This window comes from Passer montanus, unplaced genomic scaffold (assembly GCF_014805655.1).
Source record: "Passer montanus isolate IOZ18808 unplaced genomic scaffold, ASM1480565v1 scaffold33, whole genome shotgun sequence".
NCBI classification, from domain to species: Eukaryota; Metazoa; Chordata; class Aves; order Passeriformes; family Passeridae; genus Passer; species Passer montanus.
The window spans coordinates 3,462,131-3,490,056 of record NW_024368041.1 but is presented as its reverse complement, the minus strand read 5'-3'; the positions used below and the strand labels follow the sequence as shown (position 1 = coordinate 3,490,056).

The 27,926-nt window shown below is 41.2% G+C and overlaps 1 long non-coding RNA gene across 1 annotated transcript in view; it reads right to left on the bottom strand.

Annotated features, from left to right (window-relative positions):
* Window positions 1-12,448: 12,448 nt before the first annotated feature.
* The window catches only part of LOC120505208, a 48,226-nt gene continuing 32,748 nt past the window's right edge, over window positions 12,449-27,926 (bottom strand). The window contains exons 2-4 of the long non-coding RNA XR_005628188.1: window positions 18,738-18,802; window positions 16,856-16,958; window positions 12,449-12,525 (exon numbers count right to left, since the gene is read on the bottom strand). This is a non-coding gene — a long non-coding RNA (uncharacterized LOC120505208). The remainder of the gene's footprint in view (window positions 12,526-16,855; window positions 16,959-18,737; window positions 18,803-27,926) is intronic.

The window sequence follows — 27,926 nt, the reverse complement described above, 5'->3', positions numbered from 1 at the left end:
GAGGCAAATGTTGGAATTATATCAATTAAACTATATTGCAATTTTTAAGGAAGCTGAGAAGTGTGTGCATGCAAGCGCTTAGAGGCTGAACTGCTTTTTCATCCCATCATGGAGTAATGTGTATCCCATTGAAATTCAATTACAAGGAGTGAGCATACATTAAAAAAAAACTAAAAGAAAACCTAATTTTTTTCCATACCCATTTGCTTATTTACTAAAACAAATGAGTAAAACTATCATCAGGAAAACACTGTTACATGGCCATTGCCCAAAGTGTATTCTTACCACTGGATCATAATTCCCTTTCTTTCCATTCCTTAAAAGTTCATTCAGTTCTAACTTCTACAGTAATGTTTATCTAGGGTACCTAATTATATAGTGCAACCTGCATCTGGAGTGCTGGTTCAAGGTTATTATAGTTCTCCACAGACATAACAAAAATATTATTTTAAACTTATCCATTGAGGAAAAATGGCTGCATTTTACCACTGATAGGAGCATATGAATGTAAAATAAAATCATTGGTACTTTAGAAAGATAACAGTGTTGTCTATTCAGATTAACTTTCTCCATGACACTTGCTGTCACAGAAGTATCTCCTTTTCATTTCTGCTCCAGACATAAGATCTGTCAAACTAAACTTAAAATAAATAAATTAGATGTATAAAATGATGGATTACAGTGATAGGCAAATAAGAAAGGTGAATTTTTTGAATGCTTGTCAGTACATATTCCTTGTTGGGTAGATTTGATAAGATTAATGAAATATGAATAACGGAGTAGAATAATAATTTGATAGTTTCTCAGTACTCAGTATCTGAAAAAGAAGCTTCTACTTGATCTATATCATACTGATTATATGCAGAACACCATTGCTTTTACTACAAAGAAGAAAACTTTCTTTGGCAACAGCAGAAGGAAAGTGGGTAGATAAAACAAACTCTTTAATTCATATGTCCTTACTCATAGGTTTCCCGTCAAGCATGGTTTCTGCTTTATTTAGAATCAATACTAAGTAAGGAAAGGATAAATATATAAATCGCAAAACTCTTTCTGTGGGTGTATTGGTAGCCAAAGTAAATTGCCTGAGGTTTGGAGAGACCATGGGCTTGTTCTGTATTTGCTCTAAAATTCACAAGTGATGAAGAAATATTTTGCTTCAATCCCTAGAATGAGGGCCACGAGCCCTGCTGGAGCACGGGCCATGTTTACAACATGCAGCATTCCCGACAGCATGCTCACTCCCATAGCATTCATGGCCTCTGTGGAAAGGGTCAGGTCTCACACACAGAGTAAGGAAAGGATAAATATATAAATCGCAAAACTCTTTCTGTGGGTGTATTGGTAGCCAAAGTAAATTGCCTGAGGTTTGGAGAGACCATGGGCTTGTTCTGTATTTGCTCTAAAATTCACAAGTGATGAAGAAATATTTTGCTTCAATCCCTAGAATGAGGGCCACGAGCCCTGCTGGAGCACGGGCCATGTTTACAACATGCAGCATTCCCGACAGCATGCTCACTCCCATAGCATTCATGGCCTCTGTCTCACACACAACCAAAATGGGAAGTCACGAGCCTTTGGCTGGAGCCCAGTTATGACTTCTGCCATGCCAAGCATGTGCAAGGCAGGAACACTATAGGACCATCTCCTAACGGGTTTAGAGTGTGGAAGTCTGATCTTGCTACCTCAGGTAGCAATTCAAGTGCAAAGGTAAAAATAGTCCTGTAAAGTCAGCAATGACATCAGATAAGGAATGTGATTAAAATTCTTTTACTGACAGTGGACTGAATTAATTGTACTCATACCAGCCCACTGACCCTGCCGAAAAAAAAATCACTGCTACCAGGCAAGTCACTTCTATTTTGTCCATGTCAGTGCCCTTATGTGAAATGGATGCAGTAAAACACCCAGGTGATGATGCGATAGAGTTGTGAAAGTTTATATTTTTGGCATGTCCTAAGAACTCCAGAAAATAGTTAAGCAAGAAATACAGAAACTCTGATTTTTTAAATAATGTTTCAGGTAAGGCAGTCTTCAGATAATGAAGTCAGTTGGGAGAAATCACAAGTTTATTAAAGGTATGATTTAATGCTACTTGAAAGCTCCTGGGGCTTTATATGTGTGCCAATATTTTTCATTCCTCTCAATGATCAGAAAGAGCTTTCACTTTTATTTGGGTAAAAATAGTATCAATATTAAAATAAGTTTGGGAACATGGGAATTGATACTTCAGGGTATTTGAAGTAAAATAAGTTTAAAAAATGAGGAAGTATGAAATACCTGTGTATGGCATAGGTACTTCTCCGTTCCTTTAAAATCAGGCATGTTCACTCAACTATTCAGATAGACAAGTCAGGTCAAGTCACTGCAGAAAACTCCTTCACCATTCATAAAAGGTTTTAACACGTGAGAGGTTAAATATCACTTCAAAACATCTGAGTGTAGCCACCTAACTGGTTGCTTAGTAAAAATTGTCACAAATGAATCAATATCCTAAAGAATTATTGCCTGCATTATGTTAATGTGCTGTTTGATCTCCTTCCTTCCTTCCTTCCATCCTTCCTTCCTTCCTTCCATCCTTCCTTCCTTCCTTCCATCCTTCCTTCCTTCCTTCCATCCTTCCTTCCTTCCTTCCATCCTTCCTTCCTTCCTTCCATCCTTCCTTCCTTCCTTCCTCCCTTCCTTCCTCCCTCCCTCCATAAATGGCAGGAAAATTATCTGAGCGCTCTGGATGACCATGAGGCTTTACTAGGTCAGCTCCAAAGGAAATTAAATTTCTTTGAGGAATTTTCAAATTTTGGATAAAATTAGCTGGATGCCAACCCACATGTTCAGATGTGGGACAGATGAAAATTACTGTCACAGGAGATTTGGAAGGTCAAACAACGAGACAATGCACTCCTTGCACTGGTGTCCAACAATGACATAAAAAGGAAGGAAGTGGCAACATAAAGGGGATTATCTGGGATTACAGGCTGCCAGCACTGGTGAAATGTTTTTGTTGCATATCTATCCATAACTATAAAAATAGTTCAATTTTCATAAAGTTGGTCTTTATGCATGTAGAAAATGTTCAAATAAACATATTTCTCGAATCATTTGGTTTTAGGGGAACTAACACTGATTTCACAGAATAATTTATTTAGAAGAAAAAATGCTGGTATAAGAATGGAGATGACATGAAAGCAGTATTAGGGGTAGCTGGGACAGAGAAGTGAGTGTCTCAGATCTTGGATGACAAATGTTCAAGAATTTGATTGCAAGATGTTGGAAGAAGGTTACAAAAAATCTCAGCCAAGATATCTTATGGAACCAACACAAGAAAAAAACTCATCATTCTAGAGTAGAAATTCTGAAAGATGGTCACATTTCCAATCTTGTTTTCATTGTTTATTTCAACCTTTAGAAATATACTAAGAAAAGTATTTGCCTCCTACGCTACAGCCCACTGTACACAGAATTGGGCAAATAATAAGTATGATGATGTTTAGTCTAAAATAATACTAACAGTGGTGTCTTTTTTGACATTTAAGACCACCCTTGCCAACCCCTTGAAAGCCCCTTGGGTCATAGGAACAAAAAAGAAAGAGAAAAGCAGAAAGAGCTTGCAGCAGCAAGATTGGCACGCAAAGGGAAAGTGGTGGCATGGGTCTCTTCAAGCCTGGGACACAGTAAGTGGATTTCTTGGAGCTGAGGAAGAGCCTTATTAGAAATGCCAGGAAAGGAAAGAAATTTTACAGCCCAGACACAGCTCATGGACATAGGCCAGACTGGAGCAGATAGGATGCAGGAGCTAGGGACGAATTTTTGAGTGCAAAGGGATATGTGAAAGAAAACATTTCAGGCTGTTAGTCAAGAAAAGGTGGGAGAATTTCACCCCTGCCAAATAAATCATAGGAGACCTTGCAGTGAGATCATTATTTACCTACAGGGTGTGGTAGGACCTCAACCAGGCCGGGTGCTTTCAGCCTGGGGCTCCATCCACAGGAAGACTGCCACAAAGTCGAGTGGTGAAAGCAACCAAGCTGAGGCCAGACAAGTTCAAATTTGATAAAATTGCTTAAATCCAGAGATACCCCACTTTTTTTCCAGACTTTCAACAAAGGTATTGCAGAGGTGATTGTGAGAACTGGCAAACTGCTGCCATGACATGAAACTCTTGCTGAGCCCAAGTAAAAGGAAAATAGCAATTAAATTTTTTTAAAATCCTTTCTTCCACTCACAGTACAGAAATCAGTGAAAGCTGAAGTAATCAACCCAATGCAGTACAATATCAAGAGTTCCTCTTAGTCTGAGAGAAAGTTCTACAATTCATATACTGCATAGCCATCAGTATTTTTTAAATTACAAGGAAAATGCTTTTTCATATAAGATTTGCATGAGATAAACATGAGATAAATGTTCACATGACAGCAAAATATTCCCAACTACAATAGGAAGGCTAAAAATAGTTCTTCCAGGCCTTTCTGCCATGCCAGCAGAGTGCAATAGATGTGATTTTTTTTTTTTTTTTTGAGCGCTGCACTTCAGTGTCTGTCTGTCAGGTTTTAGAGTGCATTCCTTTATTGTCCTTTTTACACCTACAGTCAAAAGCTCCTGAAGACCATCACTGAACTCCAGTGAGAACAAAGCAAAAAGAAAAGGAGAAAAGAGACGAAACACCAGCTTTTTGTTTTCTGTGTTTTTCTATTTCAAATAATATTGAAATATGTGAGAATTATTTGTTCCAAAGAAGTAATGTAAATTATTAACTTTGTTCTACTTCAAGCTAGGGAACAACAGGATTACTGTGGAAAATTTGTCCCAGTTCTTTGTTTTTTCTTGAGTTCCACTACCAAAAAATAAAAACATATTGGAATTTGTTTTTTCAATTTCAAATGCTTGAGAAGTTTTCACTCAGAAAACACAACACAAACCATAAAGCATGTGGGTACACTGGCAACCTGTTTGGGTTTTCATGAGCATTGTGTATATTTTTACTGGGGAGAAAGAAGTTCCTGTGTATTTTTTTCCAATATACCATGGCTTTAGTGGGATTCAAATGCAAAATGAAACCATTGTGTTAACCAAGAGGATACCAAGATGATAGTGTTCTTCGGTTGTTCCCAGCACTAATACCCACTTGAAAGCAGTTAGGAGACCTTATTTCCTTTTCGGGGGGTTTATTTTAGCATTTGAAATATGGTAGATAGCATAATTGGATTTTAAATATCTGATCCAAATTTATTTCAGGGGACTGAGTCAAAACAAATACAAATTCAAGTTTGTGTAGTGCATCTAAAAACTGGCAGCACACACATTTCAGGGCCTCACCAATTACAGTACTTCACTTATTTCTGAAATAGTTGGCTGCATATTATTTCTATCTGAAACCTGGTCCCACACTTTCAGGCTTAGTTGCGGGTTCATAAGTGTTTGTTCTATTATTCAATCATATTATAAAATGAACCACATTTTCCAATAGCTACTTCATGTTCCCTATTTAATTTTTAATTGCGGCGTTTCTTCAAACATCAGTTCTCCCGCAGGATTTCGGTTTTGGACCACTTTTGCAAGCCACTAAAAATGATGAATTCTTGAAGTTTGCAATCTGAGCTCTCTTTAAGTCCACATACCAAATTCTTATCCAAAACCATGTCAGAGAAGCCAGAGCCAACCATACCACTTCCTAGGTCTGAGTTGCATAACAAATAGGTCTGAACCTTCCCAAAAAATAACATAGGCCCCCTGGCCTACTGCATTTTTAACAAACAGAGAGTTATCTCAATATCCACAGTGCATTGTCTTGCACCATGTAAAGATGAGCCTTTTGTCCATTGTATCTGGTTTTTACTCTTGTATTTTAAATAATTTGATTTCCTGTGATCTGATGACCTTATTTGTCCCTCAAATACAGGAAAAAAAGATGTTGTGATGACTGACAGGATAGTTTTCATCAGCTAAACCACCTTTTAATCTTTGTTTTAATTTGTGAGTGTCCAAAACCACCCAGATGCTTCTCCTTCCATACCCATATGCAGTCTTAAGGACCCTCCTCTGCCCTGTGTTGCAACCTCTAAGACATCCCACACTCTCTCAGAGAAGTATATGGGTCTTTCAATGTGGTCCTAGAGAATTCACAGAAATACCTCAGGCTAGTAATTCAGCTTTCTGAGGAAAAAGACAGATCATTATTACAAAGTCCACCTGTGAAGAGAACAATCAATCATCATTTTCTGATGGAATAAAAAAAATGCTGGTGAGGATGAGGTTGCTGCCATATGACTTATGGTGGCTGGGATCCAAGCAATCACCACATCTCAAGCAGGTCAAAAAGTACAGGCACCTCAGCAACACCTCCTATCACCATTCTGATTGTAGCTTCTTGTTGCACCACCAAAAAGGTCAAATTTTAATTTTTCTTATATGTTGTAAATCACTTTGAGTAGAATTAGTTCTTTTACCCAACTTCTCCTGAAAGGTTTTCATTCTGGGACCAAGGTAATGAGTTTGTCACTGGGTTGCATTTGAAAATTGACTCAGGCTAAGATGCAAAGCCAGCCTCACGTGCTGCTGGAGATGCAGCAGGCAGATCACAGAATCACAGTATAAACTAGGCTGGAAAAAATCCTTTGAGATAATCAAGTCCAACCTATGACCTAACATCTCATCAATTAAACCACGGCACTGAGTGAGTGCCATGTCCAGTAATTTTTTAAACAGGTCCAGGGACAGTGACTCCACCTCTCTGGAGAGATGATTCCAGTGCCCAATCAGTCTTTCAGTGAAATATTTTTTACCTGATATAAGACGCTGCAGCCCCTTCCAGTTGCCACCAACCACTGTTGGTCAAGGGCCCTGTAACCCACTGAGCAGCATGTGGAAGCATGTAGGGAGCACTGAGGTGGTGACAGTGCTGCCCATCTCCAGTGGCTTTGAGCCTACTGTTCTGCACATTTCTGCCAGGCTCCTGCCATTATCCCTGCTGTGGCATGCATGGAGCCCATGTTTTGGTGATATCCCCTGCATTCAGGATGGGGAATACTTGTGAGCACTTAAAGAAGAGAAACTGGGGACATTTGCTGAAGCTGTAACTTGGGCCATATGGCAAAGCAAAAGCAAGCTCAGTTTTTGCTGAGCAAACTGAGTTTGCAGTTCATGTTTCTATAGAGCACTTGAAACCCTTAGTCTGCATATCCACCACTTTCCTACATTACAGTTATAGACTTCTTAAATTTCCCTTCTGTCACACAGTTGCTCACAAATCACAGATCATTCCTGCCTCTTTTAGGCCAGGAATCCTCAGATCTTTCAGGAAGGTCAGTCAGAGCAGGATGACTGTGTGTTTTACTTTCACATCCAGTAAGAGGCCAGATTAATTTCTTCCTACACTATAATGAAGAATCTGGTACCTTTGCTAATGGAAAAGCCTGGGCTAAATCCCTTCCTTCCCCATTCAAAAATATCTATTTTGGTATCTGTAGTCCATAAAGAGCAGGTAAATAAATGTGTCTATAAGGTATGAATGAAATATCTCAGAATATTAAAAAATTCTGTGTCCATTAATCTCAGCAACAAAAAGATCCATTTGCATGTCCTGCTCCCTCAGACAGGAATCTGTAGAGTCCCTTTGCTTGGGAGGGTCATGTGAAAAGTTTGTAAATGGAAAAAGTACAAAGGAAGAGTGAGAAAATTGCTGAATATAGAGAAACACAGTTAAGGGTGGACCTACCCTCTGGTTCAGCTGTTAATTCATAAGCTTTTAATACATAGCTCCATTCAAGCCTCAGCAGTGTTCACAATCTTCAGTATTATTTATGACTCCTCATCAGAAGAGTATTACAGCAACCTCCTTTTGGGTGGCCAAAATGTTGATGATTGTTACAGTTGATGATTGATGCCAGGTTTGCATCTGGCAGAAAAAGTCATATGTGCCTTGACACGACCATAAAAATTATTTCTGGACTGAGTTGCTCCTGGAGAGTCCAGGTATACAGCTGGAATATGCTGAATGCTGTATTTCACCATGCTAGAAGAGTCAGCTATGCTTTCTCAAGGAGGAGTGCTGGTATAAATTCTGACAACTCTTCTGGCTGCCTTTCCTATTCAATTTCTCCTATCTGGCATGAGATGTGAGATCTCAGCCAAGGCTTAAACTCCCAAAGTGGTTTATCACTCATCATCCATGTCAGAAACGACAGTGATGTAGGAACTGAAAGTCATCAGTGAATTGGATACACCAAAGTCAACATCCCTTCATAATCTTTCATATAAATGTCTTCACACAAAAACTAAGCCAGAAACAATGGGATATGTTAATTGGGGAATACTAATTATATAGGTCCCAGTTAATCTCCTCTCCCAAATGAAAGACTGGAGCTGCAGACCATTATCACAGGTACTTTCCTAAGATTTCCTTATGTTTACAGAGAGTCACAGTAATTCTATGTGAGCTTCCAAACACAGGCACAATGCCACACACGATAATGGACGTATAAACTTGTGCTTAGTGAGATTGTTCTACCATCAGACACAGCATCTGGGCTGTGTCCAGCTGGGCAAGGGAGGGATTGTCCTGCTCAGCCTCACTGGGGGACACCCTCACCTTGTGTTCTGGGTGCAGTTTTGTGCACCACATTATTAAAAAGACATTAAAGTATTGGAGAGCATCCTGAGAAGGGCCACAAGGGTGGTGAAGGGTCTTGAGGGGAAGCCTCATCAGGGGCAGCTGAGGTCACTTTGTTCAGCCTGGAGGAGACTGAGAGGAGACCTCACTGTGATCTTCAACATCCTCATCAGGTGAAGGTCAAGTACTGATGCCTTCACTCTCATGACCAGTGACAGGACCCAAGGGAATGGCATGAACTTATATCATAGGGAGGTTTAAGTTAGATATTAGGAGAAGTTTTTTCATCCAGAGTGGCTGAGCACTGAAACAGGCTGCCCAGGGAAGTGGTCACAGCATCGAGCCTGCCAGATTTCAAGAAGTGAGTTCTTCAGGTGTTCTCTGCAGGACCAGGAGCTGAACTCAATGATCCTAATGGGTCCCTTCCAACTTAGAATACTCTATGATTCCTTGATTATTCTCTTTTTCATTATCTACAAAGTTCCTTACGATTTCTATGTACATATCTATATCTGGTTGAAAATGTAGAAAATGAAAGCAAGAAAGGGAATTCCAAGTAGAACCATTCTGCAAGCAGCTACACAGAGCCACATCAAATTAAGATTACAGTTGGTATCTGTAATTTAGATGCTTCTTAGCCTCTAATAAGCTGTCTTGCAGCAAGCATTTTTATATGAAGACGGGGGAATGTTGTTTGCAATTTTTAAGGTTCTTTGAAAAGGCAGCAAAATCCTCTCCTCTATTCCTATATGTGGAATCTTATTGATTGCATGGACCATTAGCAGGGCTAACATTTCTACACAGAGAATGTAAGACTGGACAGTCACCTTCTGAGTGGGACAGCTTTCTAAGGGATCATGAGAGGCAGTCTGAAAGTGGATTTCACAGATACTTTTTACATGAAGACAGAGCAAGTCTCAGCAACTAGGTGTAATTTCAAGTCTTTATGGCCACAGATCATGTGCACCAATTTACAAGGCTTTCCTTTCTTGTTTTTCTTTTCTCCCTTGACACATTCGTGACCTTTTTTGCTTTATTCCCTGTAATCCTTTCTTATCACAAAGCTTTTCTTATCAAAAGCTTCTTTTTCCTGTCTGTCTGCATGGGAAGTCCCATACTCAAACATTATTCATCATAACACTAAACTTTCTGTTCTCATCCACAGTCTCCCGTTTCTCCTTTTTCTTCCAATTTCATTATTCTTTTCTTCTGTGTACGTGATCCTGGCTCTACACCTAGCCTCACCAAATTAGTTCTGGATCTAGTGAATCTGGTATCCACCCACTTTTTTCATCACCTAGGGTTCTTGTTTCAATCTTTCCTTTCCTCCAACCAGTTCTCACAAACTGCCATTCCCAATCCTCTCCTGAGGCTGCTCAGTCATCTCTCTGTACATCTCTCTTCATCCAGACTGATTTCTCATCTGCTCTGCTTTCTTTTGTAACAGGCCTTTTATTCCTATGGTGTCTAAAGGTGACCTATGTCCTTGCACTCACCCTTCTTTATGGCTTTTCAAGTGGACAGCAGAAGTTTCTTTATTCTTGTCTTTGTCTGTTCTGATATTGCCAGTCTTACCAGTTTTTCATACAGCCCATTCCTTCTTACTGATTTTAGATTATGGTCTCCTTATCCAACAAGTTTTTCCTTTTATTTTCCTTTAACAAAATGTACCAGCTCCCATGCTTTTCCAGCTTAAGCTCTTGGTCCTCCCAGGACATATATCTGAGATCTTGGTCTTTTCTCACCTGGACTGAAGAGAGACGGTTTCTTGCTCTCTAAGGACCTGGCAGTGTGTGGGCACAGGAGGCACCAGTCACAAGCCTTGCTGCAATTTTTAAAAGCATCTGCAAGGAAATCCTGGGTTGGTAAGAATGCAAAGGCATAAATTACTCTGTGGAGATAATGCAGTTGGCCTGCAAAAGGTAGCACATGCTCAGGACAGACAGAAATTTTGAGGAATTTATCTGCCAAACACTACCATATTACTAAAGAATAGGGTTTAAAACTCGGCCAAATATGGGCAAGTGCTTATGTGTCTGGCACCGGGGCTCCCCAGCCTGCCAACCTCCAAGTCAAAGCATGGAGGAGCTAGCATTTCCAAAAAGGAATTCTTACAACCAATTCATTAACATTGGCAAAACAATGTCTTTTTTTCATAATCTTTTTTCTGGGAAACAGTATAACCATTTTTGCTGAAACTTTCCAAAAAAAATTGAAACATAGGCAGACACCCAGCATAAAAATTCACAAAGTTATAAATAACCAGAATAGGAATTTGTAATTAAAAGCATTGAACAAATTTGCAGTATTGGGTAGCATAGTATGGATAACAGCTATTTTTACTACTGTAGCCCCAAAAATGCTGCTCAGGGACCACAGCTAAAATGCATGCAAACATGGAACAGGGATATGTTTGCAATATTGTGTTTCCAAAGAGTTTATAACCCAAATTTTAGACAACAGAACACAAATAGATCCAGAAACATGGAGAATGCAGGAAAACAATAGGAAAATCCTATTCAGTGTGACTGGCAAATCATCCCAAGGTACCATCAGTCTACATATTTCCCACTTACTATTTGGAAAAATCAGAGCCTTTAAAGAAAGTGAGCTTTGATCAGAGGACAATGAGGTAGCTCTGCAGACACTTAGGCGTGGGGTCAGGATAGGAAGAAGTACTGAGGAATTTAAATGACAGTAATTAGTCATGCTGTGGACCTGGGACAATGACGTCCAGCAGTAAGAAAGATCCGGTAGACAGAGGGACAGGGGACTGGAAAACAAGCTAGTCAAGGATGGCACCCAAGGAGTCATCTTAATTATTGGAATTTCCACATGTGAAAATTGGAATATGAGCATCCCTGTTACCAGAGGGGACTTTACAACTGAGGACTATTATTTCTCTTTCACTTTCTTGAAGGAACTGTCTGCTTCACTCTTGTGTGCATTGGAAGGATCCTGAAAAATCCTATTTCTTTGTCCCCCCAAGGGAGATTGGTTGGAGGTAAAATAAAATCCATCTATAGCTCCAGTTAAAGTGGGAGTTTTGGGGATAGATGTGACGTTATCGGCTTGACTCCGAAGCCTGAAACTCTCCACCATCCTAAGCGATGCGGGGCTGTCGCAGAGCCCGGGGCTCAGGGCGCTCAGCTCGGCCCCTCGCGGCGGGGGCCGGATGTTTCACCGGCCGACACCGTGCGAGCGGCCGCGGCCCTCGGGCCAACGGGAGCACCCCGGACACCGGCAGGCAGCAATGGGGAAAACGAAGGGAGCGCGGGGAGGATCCTGGGGGACGGGACCGAGGGGAGCGCGGTGAGGATCCTGTGGGAGGGGAGCGGTGAGGATCGTGAGGGAGGGAGCGCGGCTGAGGCGGGAGCGCGCGGCGCGAGCGCCATCTGCTGGGCGGGGGCGGCGCGCGGGGCTCTGCGCTGCCACCGCCCTGCGACACGTGCCCGACACCGCCCTGTGACACGTGACTGACACCGCCCTGCGACACGTGCCCGACACCGCCCTGTGACACGTGCCTGACACCGCCCTGCGACACGTGCCCGACACCGCCCTGTGACACGTGCCCGACACCGCCCCATAATGTGTGCCTAGGACATTATTGGAATAATGGTGCACATTTGTGGGACTTGCACTCTTTGTACTAGATTGATTTCAGACTAAACTAAAGTTGCACCAAAAAAACACAAAAAACCAAAAAAACCCCCCCCCAAAAACCAAAAAGGGAAAGGAAAAGTTTGCAAGTGGTCAAATATCCCACTGAGATTTTAAAGACTTACCAATGATTAACTGCTTTCTTAAAACCATTTAACTGCTCACTTCTGAAAGCTTACCCTTCAGATCCTTCTCCATACAGAAGATAGGTACCCAAACATCCATTTGCAATCCTCTTTTATTAATGTTTCTTGACGCACCTTTTGGAAAATGTATGAATGGTGGTTTCAGACCATTTGTAATGATTGTACTCTTCAGCAGCATCCCTGGATGCATCCTTCCACCGTACTTTGAGACAAAATTATGTTGAAAATCACTTGTAAACAAGACAGCAGAGATGAAACTGAGACCTTGAGACAAAGGATAAAAACTGGTGCTCACCTTGGGGGACATTCCTTCCCAATAACAGAAATTAAAGCTGGCCAGTAAAAGCTTGTGTTTTTCTCTTTTACTCCACTTTTTGTTCTGTTTTAAATAACGAGGTAGCCATTATTGCTACAGCTAACACAGTAAGGGGTTAGGGTTGGCAGAGTATGAGCACTGTCACTAACTGCTTGCTCTGGATCTGCCCTTTTCCAGCTTCAGTAATGCAGTTTGAGCTGCCTACACTCTGGGTCCTAGCAGTAATATCCCTACCTTCAGTGCATCTGCACACCTAGAAATATGAAAGTGGGAAACCTTTCAAATGGATGTAAAAAGATTGAAACCACAAGGTTACTCTCCTCTTTCAAAACACATCCTTCTGAAGTCTTACATGGAAGGCATCATCCAAATCATAAATAGGGTGAATTAACCTAGACTTTGTCCTTGGAGAGAACCAGATCAATTATTTCTTGTTAGGAATAGAATGTTTTCTTACATTTGTCCAGTTGCTCCGTGGCTTTGTCAACTTTGCTGCATTTAGCTCAAGGCTATGGGCATAGGCTATGGGCATAGGTGAGTGTAGGGGCAGCAATGCACTGCTTCAGTTGAGTGCACTCCCACCTCCTAACTAGGTCAAGGAGACTCTCTACAGCTACTTGTAAAGCCAGTTTTGAAGATAAAACCCTACTGTACTTAGGAGAGTAAATAAACTGCCACTAATCTCTATGAGACTGTGTCTCCTCAACACTGGTGCAATCAACTAATTCAAATTTCTTCATTGCTGAGAACATTTTAATATCGTCCTGTAGGGAGAAGGATATTTCTGTTCTACATCCTGATTGCACTTCTCCTTAAGAAATAAGTGATCTGTCTCTTCCTTCTCTTCCCCTTTCTTCTCTTTTCTGTGTGTGTTGAGGTAGTCTACCAAGTTGATTGTGAATTGCTATAAATAGTAATGTTCAAGGAACCTTTCTAATGGTCTTGAGCCTGGTGCCCACAACTCCCTGTATGCACACAGCACATACATTGACTCAGGGAGATTAGTCTAAACTGGATGTAGTGCATCTTTCCACATTTTTTGATAATAGAAGACCACAAGCTATTGTGGACCATGCCTGGAGATGACAGGGATGGCTTTGGGTGGTAACTCCTACCAGGGCAAGGAGTGATCTGGGAGGAAGGAGCCATCCTGATGCTCAATGCTCTGCATTTTTGACTACTTGGAAGCATTAAGCAGCTTGTCCATAATTGAAGGATTTACTAAGATAGGTCTGTGATAGAGTGACTGCAAGGCTGAGATGCAGCAGCACTTTTTCTTTCTTCTATCATTTATATTAACTCCCAGAGGAAAATCAGTTGTGCTAATTAGAACTTGTAAGTCTAAATGCCAATATGTTACTGCAAGGTACAGAGGAAAAAGCTCTTCAGGAATGATTTCTTTCCTGTACAGAACATGCAGCAAAACATTTATGTAAACGGTTAGTCTGAAGCCAGTGGAAAGGAAGGAAACAACCATTTAAAAATATATTTGGTAACATTTAGCTGTTGCAGAATGAATTTTAGACATTGCCTCTTCTTGAATAAACACTTGTTATTTGTTAATTTCAAAACATCCTGCAGTACATCTGAGTCTTGTTGTTCATATCAATGGAGAAGGGAAAGCAAAAGAAGAAGGTAAAAGACATTTTTACTAATTCTAATGCTAAAGGTTAGACATTCAAGAACATAGAGATTTGCTTTTTTCTTTTATTTCCCTGAACTCTTACCTTTCCATGCAACTGAGATATAAAATAAATTACTTAAGAATAGTGAGATAAAAATAATTTCCAGTAAACTGCATTTTCATTAAGTGGTTGGTTAGATATTGATGTTTAAACAACTGTAGAAAGAAAATCAATAATGAATGCAGCAGTTTTGAGCAAAGTCTTTAAAAATAGCATTTCTTTTAATGTCCATGGTGAAGGAAAAAAAAATCAGTGATATTATTACCTGTCTGAAATAGCCAACCTATAGCTAATTTCTTTCATTTGATTAAATATGATCTTGAACAAGTTATTTTTACTTTATTTGACATGACATAGCTTTAAATCAGTATTTATAGAGTGTGACAGCCAAGAATTGGAGGTACTGATTAAAACCAGCAGCAACTAAGGCCCAGGAAACAGGGTGAACTATAAAGTGCACATACTCCCAAAAGCTGTACAACACATTATCCTTCTTTTCTTTGGAAAGAAACTGAGACCTGCAGATTATTTGTGACATTTTAATGCAAGGACTCATGCAACTAGTACAAATGTTCCCTTAGTGTTATGAAAATTGTCATATAGCTTTCTTGAAACACGCCTGACATCCATGAGTCTGTTCCTCGTGCCCACCCTTCACTGCCCACTGAATCCAGGCTCTCAACTGTGTTAGTCTTAGCCATTAATTTTCTCCAGTCAAGCATACAAAACCCACTGACCCCAGCCTGGATATGCTTTAACTCAAGATAGATTTAACACAGGGAAGAACCTGCTAATATAGTTATAGAGACTGGGAAAATCCTAGTGTGTCTCAACAGATAACAGAGAATGCAAAGCCAGCCAGGTCATAGTAATATATGCTGTACTTTGTGGTCCATTCTAATCTGGGTTAACCTAGATTCTCAAAATTAGGTATCTGTCATACAAGCAAGAGCTAATACTCGCTCTCATCTTCTGAAAATCATGCATTGTTCAACACTGCAAGAAAGGGCTATGTTAGGAGATTTGATTCTCAAGAAAAACACAGGTTTGAAGTCTGTATATATTTGTAGCTATGACCTAACAAACCTATAACTTGCCAGATAGAAGTTTGTAATAACAATTTGGGCCCTAGCAAAGTGGTAACTTCCAGTTGAAACTATTTAGTAACAAATATTTTCTTGGCAAAATCAAAGCATTTTATGGTAAAAATAACAACTTCATGAAAAATAGAATTGTTTTTCTACTGAGCAGAAATGAAAATGGAGTATTTGGTTTCAGGTTTTCTTGGATAAAATTGTTTTGTTAACCAACAGCATGTTCCAGCATCCATACCCAGGACTCACAGCTGCCGACGTGCAAGCAGCAGTTCTGGTCATGCATGCCAGAACTCTGTCCCAGAGCAGAAGGGAGGTGTTTGATTCCACAGAGGAAGCACAGTGTTGAACATGATGTTCTCATTGTTGTTCCTGTTGTCTAGCTTGTGGTCTCTCAACCTCCTTCCTCCTCTATCCCATGCTGTCAATCCTATTCTGGGATTTTGGGCTCTTCCCAGCCTAAGTGCTCAAGCAACGCCCTTGGGTTTCTGAATTCCTCCCAGTGAATGGGGCTTTCCTTGCCAGTTTGCATCCAAATTCCCTGATCTTTCCATTCTGTTTACTTACCCCAGGTTTTAATCTAACATTTTTTTCTCTTGCTCAATTTCCTGCTTGCACTTCTCCTCTTTCCTTGGCTGGTGCTCTATTCAGTGCTTTCTGGGCATAGTTATTTCCTCATTCTGTTGACTAATTCTGCACCCATCTTTGTGCCATTGGAGAGCTTCACCCTGTGTATGCACATGCCTTCTTCCAGGTCATCACTCACACTGGAGGCAGTCTAGCTGGCAATACTAATCCTGGGTAACTAAAGCTGGGATTCAGTCTGTCAGAACTTACAGGACAGAAGACTTAAAGAGAGAGCTGACAGCAGGAAAGGGAAAGACTGGAGATCAAAATATCTCTTGAAAATACAGAGGAGAAAAAGATGGAAAAACAGTAGTGAGAGAATAATCAGTTTCAAATTGACTTTGAAACAATGGCATGAAAATCTAAAGTAAAAAAGAATACTTCCAAAATGACAAGACATTTTCTACTGGGGAGCCTGTTAGTCTTTAGGATGTACACCCCTTTAATTGGCTTGAGAGTCCCTGTCTTAGGAAGATATTAGAGATTTCTGAAGGTCTTTTTGTGCTCACATAAAGTCATTGTTGCCAAAATAATATCTTATATACACAACTACTGTCAGCACAAGAATGTTCAGCCTGCAGCAAATGTGTAAAATTTAATCTAGTTTAACCCTTTGCACCGAGGCTGACCTAATTCCAGTGGCTATGCATTTGTGGTGGGTTAAAATGCACACACAGCTGCTGTAATGAAGATGACATGGAGTGCATCAAAAAATGATTTACCATTTCCATGGATGTGTTTCAGAGAGTCTATAGGCACTTTGTCCAGGACTTCTAGACTCAATGGTAACTTTTTCCTTCATGTGATTGGTCCTCAGGATCAGTCCTGCAATGACAAAAGAGGCCACTTTCTGTCTAATTATCCCCTTGCCAAAATACTTAATATCTTCTCATTGCAAATGTGAAATCACTGGGATGGGAGACTGCTTCCAGTGCTAAGGTGATTGATATCACTAAATGACTTCTGCACGCTTGCACTCTGCCAGCACTGTGCTGTCAATACAGGTCAATAACAGACTTATCACAAAATAAATAAATTATATGTGCCTGTGGTAAGCTGCAGCTCCAGTCTAGGTGGAGAAAGTAATTACAGAGGAAGACAATTTCTCTTTTAGATGCTTTTTAAGTGCGCAAAGGATAAGTCAACTCTGGCACTGCTGATTTAGCAGGAATCTGGTGGACCTCAGTAGAGGAGAAATATTATCCCTCCTGTCTCTGGGTTGGTGGTAGAATTTTAACAAGGAGTTCCTAAGAGACCCCACAAAGCACATCACTGCATGTAATTCATTAGCTCAGCTGCACCTGAAGTCTTGGATTTTCTGGACAGGGTGTGCTTCTGCATGGTGACTACAAAAAATAGAGACCGGGCTCAAGCACAAATCTCCAGAGGAAGTCCAGATGGCTATTGTAAAAGTGCAATCAAAAAAAGCCTCTGGCCTTGATAATTTGTAGACTGATTTTAATAAGAATTATCAGAGCATTTTCTCTCCCAAATTGTGAGAGGATTTTTCAGTACGAAAATAACAATCTGTCACTCAATTAAAATTTGTTTATGCCACAAACCACAGGGAACTCGGATGGTGAAGGATAGAAAGGTTGCCACTGACAACCCAATTTGTAAATTTTATTATTTTGGATTGGTTTATTTTCTTGTCTTTTCTCTAACATCTTTTAAAATATTTGACTAAGTGTTACAATAGTTGTGGGAAGGTTGGAGGAAGAAAAAGTTTAACTAAATTTGAGGAAGTCAGGGTCTGAGCAATTAACACTTCAGTCCTGGTTGGCCAAAGATACTGTTTCAAAAATCTTAGCAGGTGCAAAGTGATACTGCATGGGGAGGTGGTACAAGCCTTTGTTGCAATATTACAGCGTCTGAACACTTCCTAATGAGCACAGGGGTAAAATTTGGAGGATATCAACTAATAAGTGTTGGCATATCTTTTGAGAAAAAGTTGCACAAGAGATTATTTTCTAGTGTTTGTGCACACTGTGGCCAGCAAGAAGACTCTTAACCAAAATAAAATTATTAATAATTAATGCCTTATCTTTCACAATGTATAATTAAACTGTGACACTCATTTTTACAAAATATTGAGATCAAGAGTTCAATGGCATTAAAATAAAGATTATATCTTACAAGGATAATACTAAATCAAATGGGGTGGAAAAAAAAATCAGGTAATACACAACGTCCCTGCTGAAGACACAGACATCTCCTAATTAATAATAAGAAAAATATTCCTCTTGGTAGGTTATCCTGTAAGTGCTCACCACGGAGATTCCTGATGTCCCGCCCCTCTGCCAAGAACAAACTCCCTGAGACAATGACCACACCAGCAAACCACCAGTGCATGCCCAGTGAAAGGACTTCATCTAAAGAAGGGCCCATCAAAATTATCGTGACTTTAAGGAAAGAACACTGTCTCAAGCATGACCAGGAAATTACCTTCAGTTCTTGTATTGCCTGTTTTGTCTGAAAAATTAAAATTTTATTCTAAAAAGGACCAAACAAGATGGGTAACCACTGGTAGGGCATGGGATAAACAGTGCAAGGGATCTTGCCTCTACAAGAGGGCTAGCACAGAAAGAGAGACAGAGTACTCACATCTCTGAAGTGTTAATTCACACACACACACAGACAAATTCTTCTTTAGCTTCTTCCACTGTCACCTGTAAGAAATTTGAGGTCATCTGAAAAGGCAGTGTTCTGCTTCAGATTGTCATAAAATATTCTTTCTATGGGAACAAAAATTTAAGCTATTATCAGTGAAATTTTGTATAGAGAAAGCATTGTGCAAAGGTGGACTCCCACAAAGAATGGCAAAGGGAGGAGAGAACAGTCACAGTATATAAAATTGTGCTTTTGTTGAAAGCATCTTCTGAAAACCAAAATAGCTGACCAAAACATAATTTACTCAGGCATAAAAAAATTAAACAAAATTTAAAATGGAAAATTCCAGTGAAATATTTCCTTTAGCTCTGTGCACAGTTATGCTGCCATGTAGCAGAACTAGTAATGAAGAGTACAAACAAAAGAACATCGAATCAGTCTGTGAGACCTGGTCTCATATGCTACTCTTGATCCATTGACTTCTCACATGAATACAACTCCTCCCTGATGTCCAGGATCCTATCATGCCTCTAATTTACTTGGACTCCAGTTTCATATTTCCCCTATGATAACAGCATTACATTAAATCCCAGGGATTGCAGTTTCAGCACAAGGCTCACTGTGGAGCTGCCTGGGAGATGAAATTGTGACAAGCAGTGCAGGAAGCTTCACTGAAGGATGAGACACTCCACCTGAGAAAAAAGCAAGGCCAGCAGCTACAGCTCAGAGGAGGACATTCAATGGGCCACATCACATCATAGGTGAGGGTGTTAAATTGGTTGGTAAATGGGTTAAGAGAGAAATTCCCCCCTCCCATCCAGCACAGCCAAGGGGGAAGAATGAAGCAGCTGCCTACCAAAGACTGCTTTTCTCTGAAGCCTTCAGCACTGCCCATGAGAAAGGCAGGAGTGTGGGCTTGCTGCAGTGTCAAGTGCCATCCAGTCCCAACTTCAGAGGACACATCTGCCTCTTCAGGATGTGCAGGCTTTGGGTCACATCCACCAGCTCCATGCAGATATCTCAGATGCTTCACTGAAGACCTCTTGAAATGGGGTGCCTGATGTTCAGGGACCCAGATTGAGCCCTGAGCTCCATTGATTGAAATAGGAGCTCAGACACCTAAATTTAGATGCAAATGTCATTTTCTAGAGATGCAGCTGGATCCTGTAATGTGTTATCTGTGGCTGAGTGTTAACTGCTCTGTGATTAGAGGATATATGATGGTAACATAGTAAAGCCTTGCAAACCAGAGTGCAGGATCTCAAATGTCTTCACATTTTTCTGAGGTAGAACTGTAAACATTTGGTCTTTAAATGAGATTCTGGAAAAAGAAATTACAGTGCTGCTAAATATATCCTTTTAATCTTATCCTGTGAATCTCAGAAGACCTGAGTTGGCAGTGTTTTCTCAGTCAGAATTTCCTCTGCTGCTCATGGGATGATGTACTGTGGCTGCAAGTACCACTGTGGGCAGAGTGGGAAGGAGAGGTGAGCTCTTCCCATAGGCATGGAGCAAACCCAGTGAGCATGACATTCCATCCATGCAATGATCTGGGCCTCTGTGCCCCCTTTGGTCAAGGGGAATCTACTCTCACCTTACCATGCTGCAGAGCCAAAATTTTTCTGCATCCTCTTCTCAAGTTAATGGAGCACAAGGAACTGGATTACATTCACCTCTGTGCTCATACAAGGGAGGAGGAAAGACTCACTTCCTTCTTCCTGGCTGCACAGGTCCAATGACATCCTCGCCCTGGGGTGCTGTCTTGGCTTGAGTAAACCCTGAATAAACATGGACAGATCTGACTCAAACTATGACTACTTAAAACATTTTAAAAGGTTAAAAAGCAGTCTGAAAATCCTACATCAAAGACATAAGGCTATACATATGCAATAATGCAGAATGTTTAATTTTCAGATGGATTTGCTCCATTCTGTTTAAATTCTGTGACCTTCAGGGAATCAAGTTAGTTCTAGCTTTTAGTTTATAGATTTTGTGTTTGGTATTCAAGGTTAACTTCTTGCTTGATTAGACACAGGCAAATTCTAGCAGCTGCAGTACCACAGTGGAAATGTAGCCCTATACTGTATTTAGTCAGAAATGTCAAGAACCTAGTAGTTATCTACAAAGAACTCATTTTGTCTTCCATTAGCAGCATTAAAGTAAATTTAGTACTGGGTTTTTTTCATGTTGCACAACATAAAAAATGTCATAAAGTGGAACACATGAGATGACTTTAAGATGACCATTCCTATTTACACAAGGAGTACCATTCTGTTGTTTATTCATTATTACTATGAGTACAAAAACAACAAATGAAAGTTCAAGCAATTTGGAAAAATATTTGCCAGCTAAAGGAGCCATGCAAACCATCCTAGTAACACTGTAAATGGATGCTAAAAAATCCAGAAGGTTGGACAAAATGAAAGTCATATTATGTGACACACAAAAACAAAAGAAAGTAATCCAAATACACAGCAGCAACTCAGGTTCAGAAAAACCAGCGGTGTTGTGTTTGCCCTTGATTAGTTGCTTAAGATGCACTGGTGCTGGCAGAAGCTGCCTGTCCAGACAGCTGCCTGTGCCTGCACAGAGTCCTCTAGGGACACGGTACATGTCCTTTGGCCACCTAATATCTGCCATGGTTTGTGAGACACCTTTTGCTGTGTCAGACACAAGTCTGCACCTCCTGAGATGATGAGGTGCTCCAGATGAGACCAGCTGTACCTCAATCTGGCTGCTCCCAGGGGCTGCCAAAGCTTAAGGCAGTCTCAGGCCCAGCTTAAGGAAGTAAATGCTCAAGACTGTTTTCAGGCTGCTTCAGATCTCATTTGCCTTGGTGGCAGAGTGTGACAGGGCTCTCTCTTCTAGGAGGGGGCCACTGCTGTGTGTGCTGATGGGCAGTGGCATGAAGCCAGGCCAGAAGAAGTGGGTGTAGGTGTCAGGCCAGGCAGTGAGTGCCACCTGTGGGCTAGGGGGCAGCCCTTGAATATGGTCTAGTATTGCTCTGGCAGGTATCATTGTCTTGCCCCAGAGACATTTCCCAAGGCCTTGCCTATGAATGGGTCTCCACTGTATAGCATGGAGCATGCCAGCACTTCCAGGGAAATATCACTGTTATACAGCTGTTTCATGCTCCCAGCTCCAGCGTGAGCATCAGCTTCAAGTCAGACCTTTGCCCTACAATGTTTGGTTTACAAATATTACTGACTTTATATCTGAGTGAAGAGAGACAAATTTAGTTTGCAGTCGAAGTAAACACCTTTGAAATGACCTTGGCTAGTACATGGCTGTTATGCATCAGTTTGAAGTGAGCTTGACAAGAAAATACACATTGGCTGCTTCTTTTGATGCACAGTTCAAGTGAAGACTTGAGAGCTTGTTGACTGGGAACATTCAGATATGAATCAGGGAAAGAATGTTTTCACATGCAGCTTCCTCCTCCACCTTTTCTTTACTTACTTTAATATGATTTCCAGATATTACCCCAAGACATTGGCAATAATAGTTGCTACATGGCAAAGAAACCCTATTTAGAGTTTTTACAAGCCATTCTAGACTCATATTCAAAAGGTATTTTGATGCTACAGGAATATGACTATTTTTCTTAACTTACTAAGTCAGGATTCCACCAGCTTTTTTATTTTTAGGAATTGCTAGTGCAAACTAGAATAAAGAAATATAGTTTAATGCCTTGGTATTTGAAGAGATCTGTTCTTGCAGCATTGCTACTAAGGTATATAGTGTGCTGAAATTTCAACAAGATAGATAAAAAGTACTCTTTGTAGGGAAGGTCCTAAAATTGTCATCAAAATTTCAATAGCCCTCATAGCTGTCTGTGTGGGCATGCAAGGGATCTTGAGACTCACTTTGTTTTTTGAGGAAGATAAGGAAGGAAAACGTTGTGTAGAACTCCACTGTGTTGTGGCTGTCCAGAAAATATCTGTAGCTCAAAATTTTCTGCAAGTGTCAGGGGGACTGAATAATGTGCTTTTGATACCATATCTGAAACTGTCCTGTACCCATTGGAGGTGGTCATCAGTGGGGTTGGGTAGGCAGTAGGCTTTGGGATGTGAAGTACATGGCCCTCCTAAGACTTGTTCTGCCACTGTCTGTGGACACACCCGGGCAACTGTTCCCTTCTCCTTGTATTACTTTGTCCAACAATGCCCTTCCCATCACTAAAGATATGAGTATCTCTCAACTGTGGTGACTGAGGGATTTCTTCCCATTCTGGGGACTTAAGATCTGCTAGATCAGACCCACCCTTGCAAGCACCCAAGGAGCACAGGCTGCTCCAGAGCAGATTGTAGAGCAAATATAACCTGGTTATGCTGTACCCTGGAAAAGGTTAACTTAGTGCTGCTTCTGGGCTACTGCAACCAGCATTGTCCTCCTCACAAAGCCAAGGAAAGCTGAACCTGCCTGTATTAAATCACTGTGCTGCTCTTGGTGGTGGGCTCAGCTTGTGCTCTGTTGAAAGCTGACAGCATGGTGGGGCCCTGACTGGGAGGGAGTGTTTGGAAAAACTCCTGTAGGGCTGGCTGGGCCTCATGGCACTACATTTGCTGAGCAAAACATACAGTTCTGCTGCTGAATTGCAGCAGGAAGTAGTCCTCTAGAGCACCATGAAAATCCAGAAGAAGAAACACACCAAAACCCCATGTGATGTGGAGGCTTCTCCCACTGGGCCATATTTATAATTCCCTGTGGAAGGACCATCTCCCCATCATGGAGGGTTGGCTTCTCCTCTGGGCAGCTGTCATGCACAAAGAACAGCCACCTTCCTCCTGCCTGCCCATGGCTCCCTTCTGAAAGCAGTATCATACACAATAGTTTGCAAGCAAATAAATCAAATCATTCTTTCATTGTAATCTGTGACAACTGTGTTGAACATGACAGTATTGCAGGTAAAGCAAAGCAGCAGCTTCCTGTCTTAGAGTTGTCTTAAATGATGGACAGGTGCTTTTAAACAGCATCAGCTCATGCCACCATTCAAAACTGAGGGACACTCAAAATAGGAACATGTGTGTTGGTGATCCTGAAGAAGAAATAGCTGAGTAAAGTGAGGACTAGGAGTAAAAAAGCTCAAAGTGATACAGTATGCACAAGGAAGTCCTGCACAGTCAGGATTAAATGCTTGGGTTTCTGAAAGGCCTGAAGAAGGACCAAGATTGGGGCTAAAAGCTAACAAAAATGGAGCACAAGAAAACACGCTATGCTGTATCATTCAATCCTTCCTTTTGGGAAAAGAAGCAGGGTTCTGAGATCAAATTTGTCAATGAGAATATTTCATGGCATTGCCTCATCCGCGGACCAAAACTTTTTAGAGCATTAGCTTACAGTTGATCATGTACATTTCCTGGATGGCCCAATCTACTGATTTTGTGCCTGGGAGCTCAACTGCATCTTGTTTAAAACATGACACTCAGCTCTTAGATCCAAGTGATTACTGGCTGATTCATATAAATGTTAATATGTATACAGAGGTGAGGGCTTTCCTTTCCCCACAGAAGACTGCAAAATAAATTATAGATGCTAATGTTGATGTCTTGGAAATGAAAGCTAAAGTAAACTGTCAGTGAGACATGTAAATGGCTTCAATAATTTTGTTTTGAAGTGAACGAAAACTCTTAGCATCAGCCAGCTGGCATGTAAAATGTCTGTAAATATTAAAAGTTTTATTTGGCAAGAATATCAAAATATTACTGGTATCTCTGGCATGTAATTCAAATAAAAATGAAGTCAACTGTAAATGTTAACAAACCTTAAATAGCCCTGATATCTACTAAATGAGAGTTTCATTATGCCAGGCTGACATGGCCTCAAGTAGTACTTGAGTCATAAGGACTGTGTTGGGTGATTCCTGGGTAGGTGCATGAAGTGTTTAATGAGCATGTTTTCTTGGGCAGCTTGGTACCTTGCCTTTTGTGTGGCTGGTTCTGCAGTGATAATCCCCCTTCCCTCTGGCTCCTTCTGCAGCAAGCCCCAGGCTGGACTGCTGCATAGCCTAGTTAGGTTTTCCTCTTTCTGGTCCTTGATATTTGAGACATCTTGAGACTTTTGCATAAGACTAAAAAGCACACGTGCCCTTCAGAGAAGGTCAGCACAGCAGCACATGCACTGAATGCTGATGCTGTGGATGCACTGAGGATTTCTGGATGTGCAGTGGCCCTTGATGGACGTGTCCAGCCTGACCTGTGAGCACTTTGTGCAGCTGCTTAGAGCACGGGAAGAGGCCCAGACATTCAGCGGAGAATTTCAATTAGAAATCATGTAGAAATAGAGCAGTTGCCAAATTATGTGTGGAGAAGAATTGAGAAAGATAATTCTAGAGGAGGCTGAATAGCTTAATGGCTACTGCCTTATCCATTCCTGGAAAACACATCTCTTGCAGCCAAGTAAGGATGTTGTTTTTGTTACCTTAACTTGTATTGATTGTGCCTGGCATGTGTGTGGAGATGGCAGTTGGCCCATTAGTGCACAGGTCATTTCTCTAGTCTGAACTTTAAAAACAAGCTGCAAAACACTGTTTGAAGGTTGCTTCCCAAAGATCCCTGTTGGTGGGAAGGAAAACCAGGAAATCTGATGGCTGCTGGCAGCCTGGGCTGTGATGTGTATCTCCTCATCAGCCCCAAATCTGCCTTAACTACATGAACCAGGGTTTGAGTCCGTGCTAAGGTACTGTGTGTTCCAAGGTTCCTTATCCCTCTCCTCCCCTCAGGGAGGTAAAAGGAGAACACTTGTGGGTTGAGACAAAGATAGCACAGTTTAGTAAAGCCAAAGCCTTGTGCACAAGCAAAGCAATACAAGGAAGAGATCCACCACTTCCTGTGGACAAGCAGGTGTGTGGCCATCCTCAGGAATAGGGCTCCATCATGTGTAATGGTGACTTGGGAAGACAAGCAGCACTACACTGAATGTCTTCCCCTTCCTCCTTCTTCCCCCAGCTTTAGTTGCTGAGCAGGATGCCATATGATTTGGAAAGTCCCTTGGGTCAGCTGGGATCAGCTGTCTTGGCTGTGTCCCCTCCCAACTCCTTCTGCACCCTCAGCCTCCTCACTGGTGGGGTGGGATGAGAGGCAGAAAAGTCCTTGTGCTGTGTAAGCCCTGCTCAGCAGTAACAAACACATCCCTGAACTATCAACATGTTTTCAGCACAAATCCAAAGCATAGCCTCATACCAGCTACTATGAAGAAAACCAACTCTATCCCTGCCAAAACAGAACAGTCTGGAACTGAGAACCATCAAACTAATAAAAGCATGGAGATGCCCCTTTGTTAGTAAGCCCAGAGACTGTGGCACTGTGGCTCACTGCATATGCGCCAACACACAAGCAGCTACATCTGTGCAGCAACCTGCCAAACCCCAGCAGAGCTCCCCATGGCACAGCACTTAGTCTGGGAAGACCAAGACCTGCAGGATCTTTAATTTAATTTTTACACTTCTGTGGTATGGAATGATGACTCTAGCAGAAATTACAGTTTTGTATTGTTGAAAAATCAAAAAATAATATCCATAAAGCAGAAAGAATACATTACCAGGCACCATTTTTTTGGTATAAAAAGCAATAAGAGTTGGTGTAAGAAGTAGACTTTCAGTGTTCCTGTCTTTTCAAGAATCACCTTGGCAAAGGGTTAGGTATACATAATGCAATATTCCACGGTTATGTAGAAGAACAACCTGTGCAATATGTCATCATATTTTTCAAGGCTATATAATGAAAGAGGCCAAAACTGTGTCTAGATTATTTTTCTGCAAGTGAGTAATGTGGAAGATAATAAAATATTTATGTTACATAACGGGAACTCTCTGGTTATGCTTTATTTTTGGAAATGTTAAAAAAAAAAAGCCAGGGTTTCTCTGAAATGAGCATTTACTAACTTAATGGGAAATGCAGTGTGGATTTAGCAGAAGCCTTGAAAAAACCAGCAGACTGAAGTATCTAGTGGAGTGCTCTGGAGTTCTGTTGCATTGTACCTGCTGCAAGCCCCTGTCACATGGAGGGTTATGTGCTTACCACCTTTGCCAGGAGGGCAGTTTTCCTCTGTGTCCCCACACAACTGTGTGTCTCATATATGCTCCCAAGGCTTTTAACTGGGATGGAGTGTGTTTCCACCCTGCATTACCAGTGAGTAGTTTATACTCTGCCAGGGAGCAATACAAGAGAGGGAAACAGAGCTCTGAGCATACTGGAGATGCCCACACTTTCCAAACAGGGTTGGAGGCTGGCTTTGCTGAACTATTGCAAATGAGGAGGTGCAGGATCACCTGCTGCTGGTGATGTTGAAGTGCTTGTCTCTCCCATTGTCAACCCCCTGAGTGCAAAATAGGTTTTGAAATGTTCTCTGATAACACCACATCTTTGCAGGCATACTTGGCCTTTTCCAAAATGATGCAAAAATACCACAGAAAGATAAATACAATACTACACCATGCCATTATCTACCTCCTGACAGGATATTATCCTAGGTAAGGGCCCAGGCATCCCGCTGATAAATTTGATAAGAGAACAGATGCAGGGAAAAAAAAAAAAAAAAGAAGGAAGGACCACTTAGTTGAGAAAAGGTTGGTAGAGAGCCTCAAAATTCCAACTCTGTTGGTGATCAGGTTAGGGAGATTGAACTCACACAGAGGCCTGTGTCATGTTACTGATTTTATTTATTCAATTAACAGTACTGAAATCAAAACAGCCTAATTATTTGTTGCAAAAAAGGCTATGTGAGACTCAGTGGTTTTTTAGCACTGGCAGGATTTTTTACCCCTACGTTAGCAGCTATTTGTCTGAGGACTGCTTGCACCAGCCTGTGACTGGCCACACTGGCATTGGGCAATGGGAAACTGAGATTTTGCATCTTCTCTGGCCAAGTCTGTCATGTTGGGTACTGATAGCCAGGCTGTGCAGAGCTGCTTTTAGTGATAAAATTAGATAATGGTGAATAGACAGGAATTGTTGATGACTGCTCAAGATTTATAATAGATTTCTCCCCCATTCATCTCTCCATTTGGGGAAGTGTGTTCCCCAAAGCTGATGGAGACAATGCGGTTCCTTCCACAGCTTCTGTGTTAGAATTCAAGATATGGGGAAGATGAGTGGTTGGGACATGAGGTTTTTATGGAGCCCTACACAGTTTGTGCTCACTGTCATCTGGAGAAGGTGCTGTTGATTTTCTGCTTATTCTCTG